Source organism: Mizuhopecten yessoensis, unplaced genomic scaffold (genome assembly GCF_002113885.1).
Source record: "Mizuhopecten yessoensis strain PY_sf001 unplaced genomic scaffold, ASM211388v2 scaffold11171, whole genome shotgun sequence".
In the NCBI taxonomy this organism is placed as follows: domain Eukaryota; kingdom Metazoa; phylum Mollusca; class Bivalvia; order Pectinida; family Pectinidae; genus Mizuhopecten; species Mizuhopecten yessoensis.
The window spans coordinates 204,164-213,375 of record NW_018408915.1 but is presented as its reverse complement, the minus strand read 5'-3'; positions in this window follow the sequence as shown (position 1 = coordinate 213,375).

Sequence of the window (9,212 nt, the reverse complement as noted above, 5' to 3'; positions counted from 1 at the left end):
CGGGTGAACCAGTTGTTGCCATAACCCGAAATGCCGAATGCTAAACAGGGAATATTAACAACGACCATTTTAAGGACTTTGATACATGTATGTCCCGGTATTATCCCCAATATCCAAAATACTGTATAGTGTGCAGCAGATATATTTTTGTCGCTTTCATGTCTTCAAGCGGAGGACACAAAAGAAAATCCCCGATTCTCCAGGGGGTTCCATCACATTAGGTGCCTCGTTCAACATGCAGTGTGTAGCAGCAGGACTATTATTTTCTCAATCCCCGTCCTGTTATGAAGCTACATGTACATACATGTATGTGTCCATGATAGGATAATTTTGTTTTCAAACCTAAAAGAACGCAGTAAATATTCCGCCAGATCAATATTCAACAAAACTACAAAAGGCTATTGCCGCATTTTTTTAGCAAAATGTTGGCATTACAGAAAAGTTTAACGATATATCGAGGGAGACCTATAAAGGAACTGTTATAAAAGAAAGCATGTTCGATAAACGGGATTTTAGAAATAATTTTGTAGTAAGCGAGGTGGCAAATTAAAGCAGCGGCACCATATCGAGGTACTATTGCATACACTATTAAAACGAAATGTTTCTCAATTAGCTTGGCGTTTTAATTATGCATCAACATTTGATTCCTGAACAATCAATATTTATAGCCAGAGGTCATGAAGGTTGATAAAATAATTACATTGTACATCGATTCATGTAATATTGAAAATTACATTGGTTTCAAGGAAAAACACAATATTTATAAAATTTCTAGAGAGAGGAAGCAAGTTCACCCAAAAGGCAACACGAGGAGAGCTGTGAGATGAAATATTGGTGATCTTGTCTGTACCCCAATGGGTGTAGAGCAGTCTGGCCTGAGTGTTTGGAATGAGGTATGGGGCGTTTCGGCGTTGACTGGGGCGATAACAGCAGACGGCGCCGGTCTACAACTCGCGCGTCATTTCAGATCGAACTTTCCATAATATGTGAAAGAGCGAAAGATTTTTGTCCTTCAGGGTTCAGTGCAATGAATCATGTTTTAATCATGGTCTCTGTTATTTTCAACACCTCCCAATTACCCGACACAGATCCCTGTAGTAGCATTGGCGGCCAACCAAACGCCATGATGGATAGGGTCACGTGACCTCATGTCCTCAAACTCGGGGCTGTAGAAAATGTTGTGCTTTCGGATTTCAGAATTATCGACTACGTATGCGTGAAATTTAAAATCAACGAATATGAAATAAGTTGAATGTTAAATGTGTTTCAAAATAAAAGATTAGTTATTTTGTGGGGGGGGGTTTAAGAATATGCACGCTGTATTCCACTGCCTGTTATTGTAGGATGCGACTAGTGTGGTGTTCCTTGTAGGTTCGGGGGGTTTCCATGTCTTCTGTTTAGTTAACATTGAAAAAAATAAAATTGATCTGTTGCACCCATTGCAACACTTGGGATCTTTTTCTTGTTTTCTCACTTCGATGATTGTCTATTCTTCTTGGCGGTTTCCCCCTTTGGCTCCAGTCTTCATATAACCTTAGCCGTTCCGATGCCGTAACAAACAACGGGGTTTTTTTTTTTTCGCCAATAAATTTTTCTTTTGTTCAATAGCATGTCAATTAAGTGGACATATTCGCGTTGTTACTCTTTTAACTGATCGCCGTGTGGAAAATTGTATTTTTTCACGTCTATAAACTATATAATCTATGAGTTAATATTCGCGTATGGATATTTTTGCGCTAATTTACTCAGTGTAAACAAAACCGCGAACAATTCCACACCACGAACATTTCCACTTCTACAGTAAATCAGTATGAATCATTTTATATTGCATTGGTTCAACTCGATCCTCTGTTTACATATTGTGTTCCACGGTTGGTGCTATACGAAGGTACAGCATCTTCCCTCTAGTAAAGAAGAACACACGTGTGTGTGTTATGCCAACAATAAGCGACGGTTAACGCAATTTGACTGGTAGGTCGTTGACCCTGCCAACCAAAGCTTCCATTTATCAAGCTACAAGTGCTTACGAATTCCATTTTTCACAATATCAGCGCTCGTGGTCGCTTCGTAAATTAGAAGCTATGGTATTACTAGGAGAGTCGCGAAAGTATGCGGAGAAATGTTATTAGACATTGGTTTGTTTCTCCGTATCATCTTGTCTGAAACACTTCGAGGTTGTGTTTCTTGTATCTCTGACAAAGAAAATGTGCACAAATAATCCAGAGCTTAGCTGGATTTGTATTTTGTCTCTCTCATTCTCACACCTGTATAAATAGGTATGGGCTTGACCCTGTGTTAGGAATGTCTTTGTCTTACCCTTGGGTGGGATAAAACGCAAGGTATGACGTCATATACCGAGGGACCTGTTGTGAAATGATTCTTCAGTAATTTGAAGATGTTGGAAAACAATGCATTATTACCTGAGGTGTTGATACGAATTTTTGTCCAGGACTCAACAAACCTCGTTATTGACCACAAACATAATCAAACCCTGACATTGAGAATGATCCTGATCGTACCCTAGAGTTCATGATATCGCTAGTATTTGATTTCTGTAACATATCCGTGCGAAAATTGCGCGTTTTTGTCTTTTCTATCAGAAAAGTTATTTCCGAAAATTTCAGGAAATTGTTTTGAACACGAGGGAATAGTGTATTCCAGAGTTGGAACAAATATATTGTAAAAGAACGGGATTGTAGCTTCGTAACTGAATGACGGCGGTATGTACGGCATATTCTAATAAACTTGCTACTGCTTGATTGCACTACGACGTTGTAAGGGTCAATTTACATAAAATGTATGTCATCTAAAGCTGCAGATTGTGTCCAGAAATGTCCGGGAATGGTCCTGGATTGTCCCGTTTATAACGGTCAGTGATCTACAGTTGTCGATCCCAGGATGGGTATTGATCCGGATACACTGGACATTGAATCAGCAGTATAATTGAACAATCTCGGACCTCCAATCTCCATAGAGTGTTGGACAGGGAAGCCATTCAGAAACTGTCACAAACAATACACTTAATGTCCTACCGTAAATTTTCTAATCAAAACCTGTCATGCATAATTAATAGTTCAATTCCTACCATAAATGCCACAATGAAACCATGCCACGTCTTATAATTTAAGTTACTCATGCGTAAAATTAGAACGAAAATACTGATAGTGTTATGCTAACGTAAGTACGGTAAAACCTCGTTATACTGCCAATACTTTTTCGGCAAAAAGGTTTGACGATATAAGCGTAAGGACTGGCAATATATCTGGAGAGAGATATAAAGGAGTCATTAAGACATAATAAAATGGACATTGTTGGCGGTAAGCGACGTTATAAATTAAACGAGTGGCATTGTATCGAGGTTTTAAATATAGACAGTATACACACGTTAATTCTTTCACCCGTCGTCAAGATATCTGCATACTAAAATCTCTCAAATGAGTCGAATACTTGTACCTCTACTGACCCGAACATATTCAGTCTCGATCCTATGTAACCCTTATAATTTCTAACGCGAAATGCAAACACCTTGTTGATTCTATCGCGAGTATATAATGCACTGACAACGCCTTATAGTAATCAATTATCTATTAATTGCTAATTCAAATATTGATCTTTCAATATTCAAACGCAATCATAATCTGCTCTGTCTGACACTGATGGAGGTGTGCTGTCAATCAAGATGTATTGCAATGTAATCAGGCCATCCGGTGGTTCCAGCACGTGCTTGAGTTAGATTAAACATTTTTATATGATGATTAGACAGGGTGATTGGCTGGGCCGGGTCGTCTTTAATGGTTCCCGTGTGGAAATGAGGCAATATTTGTCTCCGTTATTGAAGCGTTTATCTAAGTTTTCTTTCTCGTTCATCATCTACAGCTAATCAGTGCTCGGACATGAACTACCCTAACGTTATAATTACATGAGTAACCATGTGCCGTCCGCCGGCCTTGACCACGAATGCCCGAAAGTTATACTCTTCCAATCACTTTTGTTATGACCATACGAACTCTGCATGTACCGGAGATGACTAGAGACACGTGTGATATTGATTAAGTGCACAGGAGAGCAGGAAAGATATTTAAGCGGCTGAAGATGTATGACATGTAAGTTGACGGAGTTGATTGAATACACAGGAGAGAAAGTGGAGAGAAAGTTTATTTGGTTGAAGAAACACAATACCTAGCATGGTGAGGTTGATTGAAAAGAGAGAGAGAGGCCCCACACATGGACTATACAGGCGTGTTATAGGAGGGGAAAAGAGAGAGAGGCCCCACACATGGACTATACAAGCTTGTTATAGGAGGGGAAAAGAGAGAGAGGCCCCACATATGGACTATACAGGCGTGTGATAGGAGGGAAAAGAGAGAGAGAGGCCCAACACATGGACTATACAGGCGTGTTATAGGAGGGAAAAGAGAGAGAGAGGCCCAACACATGGACTATACAGGCGTATGATAGGAGGGAAAAGAGAGAGAGGCCCCACACATGGACTATACAGGCGTGTGATAGGGGGGGAAAAGAGAGAGAGGCCCCACACATGGACTATACAGGCGTGTGATAGGAGGGGAAAAGAGAGAGAGGCCCCACACATGGGCTATACGGGCGTGTTATAGGAGAGGGAAAGAGAGAGAGGCCCCACACATGGACTATACAGGCGTGTGATAGGAGGGGAAAAGAGAGAGAGGCCCCACACATGGGCTATACGGGCGTGTTATAGGAGAGGGAAAGAGAGAGAGGCCCCACACATGGACTATACAGGGGTGTTATAGGAGGAGAAAAGAGAGAGAGGCCCCACACATGGACTATACGGGCGTGTTATAAGAGGGGAAGAGAGAGAGAGGCCCCACACATGGATTATACATGCGTGTTATAGGAGGGGAAAAGAGAGAGAGGCCCCACACATGGACTATACGGGCGTGGTATAGGAGGGGAAAAGAGAGAGAGGCCCCACACATGGACAATACGGGCGTGTTATAGGAGGGGAGAGAGAGAGAGGCCCCACACATGGACTATACGAGCGTGTTATAAGAGGGGAAGAGAGAGAGAGGCCCCGCACATGGACTATACATGCGTGTTAAAGGAGGGGAAAAGAGAGAGAGGCCCCCCACATGGACTATACGGGCGTGTTATAGGAGGGAAGAGAGAGAGAGGCCCCACACATGGACTATACGAGCGTGTTATAAGAGGGGAAGAGAGAGAGAGGCCCCGCACATGGATTATACATGCGTGTTAAAGGAGGGGAAAAGAGAGAGAGGCCCCACACATGGACAATACGGGCGTGTTATAGGAGGGAAGAGAGAGAGAGGCCCCACACATGGAGTATACGAGCGTGTTATAAGAGGGGAAGAGAGAGAGAGTCCCCACACATGGACTATACGGGCGTGTTATAGGAGGGGAAGAGAGAGAGAGGCGCCACACATGGAATATACAGGCGTGTTTTAGGAGGTGAAGAGAGAGAGAGGCCCCACACATGAACTATACGGGCGTGTTATAGGATTGAAAAGAGAGAGGCCCCACTATACGGGCGTGTTATAGGAGGGAAGAGAGAGAGAGAGGCCCAACACATGGACTATACAGGCGTGTTATAGGAGGCGAAGAGAGAGAGAGGCCCCACACATGGACTATACAGGCATGTGATAGGAGGGGAAAAGAGAGAGAGGCCCACCACATGGACTATACGAGCGTGTTATAAGAGGGGAAGAGAGAGAGAGTCCCCACACATAGAATATACAGGCGTGTTATAGGAGGTGAAGAGAGAGAGAGGCCCCACACATGGCCTATCCGAGCGTGTTATAGGAGGGGAAGAGAGAGGCCCCGCACATGGACTATCCCGCACATGGACTATACGGGCGTGTTATAGGATTGAAAAGAGAGAGGCCCCATACAGGCACTATACAGGCGTGTTATAGGAGGGGAAAAGAGAGAGATGCCCAAATATGGACTATTCATACGTGTTATAGGAGGGAAAAGAGAGAGAGGCCCCACACAGGGACTATATGGGCGTGTTATAGGAGGGAAAAGAGAGAGAGAGGCCCACCACATGGACTATACGAGCGAGTTATAAGAGGGGAAGAGAGAGAGAGGCCCCCCACATGGACTACGCGAGCGTGTTATAAGAGGGGAAGAGAGAGAGGGGCCCCACACATGGAGTATACGAGCGTGGTATAGGAGGGGAAGAGAGAGAGAGGCCCCACAAATGGAATATTCAGGCGTGTTATAGGAGGAGAAGAGAGAGGCCCAGCACATGGACTATACGGGCGTGTTATAGGATTGAAAAGAGAGAGGCCCCATACAGGCACTATACAGGCGTGTTATAGGAGGGGAAGAGAGGGAGAGGCCCCACACATGGACTATACGAGCGTGTTATAGGAGGGGGAAAAGAGAGAGAGGCCCCACACATGGAGTATACAGGCGTTTTATAGGAGGGGAAGAGAGAGAGGCCCCACACATGGACTATACCAGCGGGTTATAGGAGGGGAAGAGAGAGAGAGGCCCCACAAATGGAATATTCAGGCGTGTTATAGGAGGGGAAAAGAGAGGGAGGCCCCACACATGGACTATACAGGCGTATGATAGGAGGGGGAGAGAGAGAGGCCCCACACATGGACTATACAGGGGTATGATAGGAGGGAAAAGAGAGAGAGAGGCCCAACACATGGACTATACGGGCGTAGGATAGGAGGGAAAAGAGAGAGAGGCCCCACACAGGGACTATATGGGCGTGTTATAGGAGGGAAAAGAGAGAGAGAGGCCCACCACATGGACTATACGAGCGTGTTATAAGAGGGGAAGAGAGAGAGAGTCCCCACACATAGAATATACAGGCGTGTTATAGGAGGTGAAGAGAGAGAGAGGCCCCACACATGGACTATACGAGCGTGTTATAAGAGGGGAAGAGAGAGAGAGGCCCCACACATGGAATATTCAGGCGTGTTATAGGAGGAGAAGAGAGAGGCCCCGCACATGGACTATACGGGCGTGTTATAGGAGGGAAAAGAGAGAGGCCCCATACAGGTACTATATGGGCGTGTTATAGGAGGGAAAAGAGAGAGAGGCCCCACACATGGACTATACGAGCGTGTTATAGGAGGGAAGAGAGAGAGAGGCCCCACACATGGACTTTACGGGCGTGTAATAGGATTGAAAAGAGAGAGGCCCCATACAGGTACTATACAGGCGTGTTATAGGAGGGGAAAAGAGAGAGATGCCCAAATATGGACTATTCATACGTGTTATAGGAGGGGGGAAAAGAGAGAGGCCCTACACATGGAATATTCAGGCGTGTTAAAGGAAGGGAAAAGAGAAAGAGGCCCCACATAGGGAATTTAAAAACATGTTCCATCAATCAATACTACAAACTTTAATATCTATAGCATATGGTTTGATCGAAATACGATAGCGCCTCCGTTGCTTAGCAACACAAACCAACTGTATCCAAAAATGTCTGCGCGAAATGTTTTAAAATGTTACCGGAAATCGATACAAACGGATTGACGAGAACCGGTTGATTCTATCGTGTGAACTGATATGGAGCAAGGATGATGAAATTGTTTCATTTATCTTCAAATAGGGCATAAGTTCCACAAACAGATAGCGTCGAGTATTTCTCCGACGAAATCAATACGAAAATCCGATACACGTGTCGTACTGTTTCCTGAGCAATCTGGATTTGCCGAAGTATTGTGTCCGGACGCCAAAACCTTTTCCCAAATATATACCATTCCCAGACTATAAGTCTTACGTTAACCCGTTGGGGGCTATGAAACCGGTGATCATGCTTAATGCCATATAAAGATGAATATCACAATCATTATTTACGAACAGAGCGGATCTGACGTTGATTCATGACGTATTAGTGTATTTGTTCTTGGGATGCTGCTCACATTATTTATCGCTGTGTCTTAAGTAAGTCGAAATATACAGTCACGTGCATTAGGACCCCTAGATAAAACGCCAGTGGTCCGATTGTGAGAGCTTGACCGAACCCCTAACTAGTTCTGACAGCTGATATAAAGGGACAAACACTAAGAAACTCCCAAGTTCTTCCTCTCCAAGGATTGGCGCCAGTAGCCTGGTTCTTCCCTATCACTTAACACAATATAAAAAATAACACAGTTAAGTTTGGAATTCCCAGGGCGTAGCTCCATCAGTGGGCACAGGACCGATATCAACCTAGACGTGCTAAAATCAATGGGAGTAGTGACCGGCCGCGCTAAGCACTCTTTTTGCCAATTGAAGGCAAACGGCTGCCATCGACCGACATTGATGAGGGCCAAAGTACCAACGATGGTCTGTAGGCAAAGTTGATCTCAAACACAATTTATTTTGATTTTGGCGTTGGCTCTGAAAACACTAATTTCTCCGAGTAAAAGAACGTTTGCTGGGATTTAGTGAAAGAGTATATAACAGTATATAACCACGATGCAATGCTCATCGTTTCATTCAGGACTGTTTCGCTTTATTTATATCAATTGTTTTCAAGATTTTCTTTTGAATTGTTAACAATCGAAATCTCCCTTCGCGGAACACCAGGTGGCATTATAACGAGAATTTACTGCACTGAAAACAACACTTGCTCATGTCTACATGTTTTTCTGAATCCCAAGATTTTTTTATAAATAATGAAAAGGGAAAATTGACAATTGAAATACAAATGTACGATGGTATATGAAACGATGGGCATTATATCGATGTGTAAGTGTAGGGAATTTAAAACAAAAATGAATTTTTGGCATGTTATCAACTATTGACAGTTCGGTACACATTGTATACATATAACAGTTTACCAACAAAGCATGGTTCTCCCCTGAGAGCTGACATATGCCGTAGTAATCGTCTATAAGCTCCCTCCATTAATGTACATACCAGTCAAAGCTCGTGTCTGATGGCGAACATTTATATCTGAGTTAAAACTGGCGGGCAGTCGCTTGGGACGAGTTGTCTCGTTAGATTGGCAATATGCTCCTTAATTTCCTCTCCAATTTAGCCGTATCGACTCACGTTCCCGTACAGTAGATGAGCCGCCTATTGACCTGTCCTACACTTCCGATACAGAGGAGGCGCGTTCGAACGTGTCTTAGATACGACCATGCCAAAGATTGCCATCCCATCAATATCACAGGGGTACTGTGCGTTGAACCATGTAGTGCCGCCGAACTTTTAGAGTTGTAGGCAAATATTCAGTTCATTGAAATGCATATACACTAAAGCGA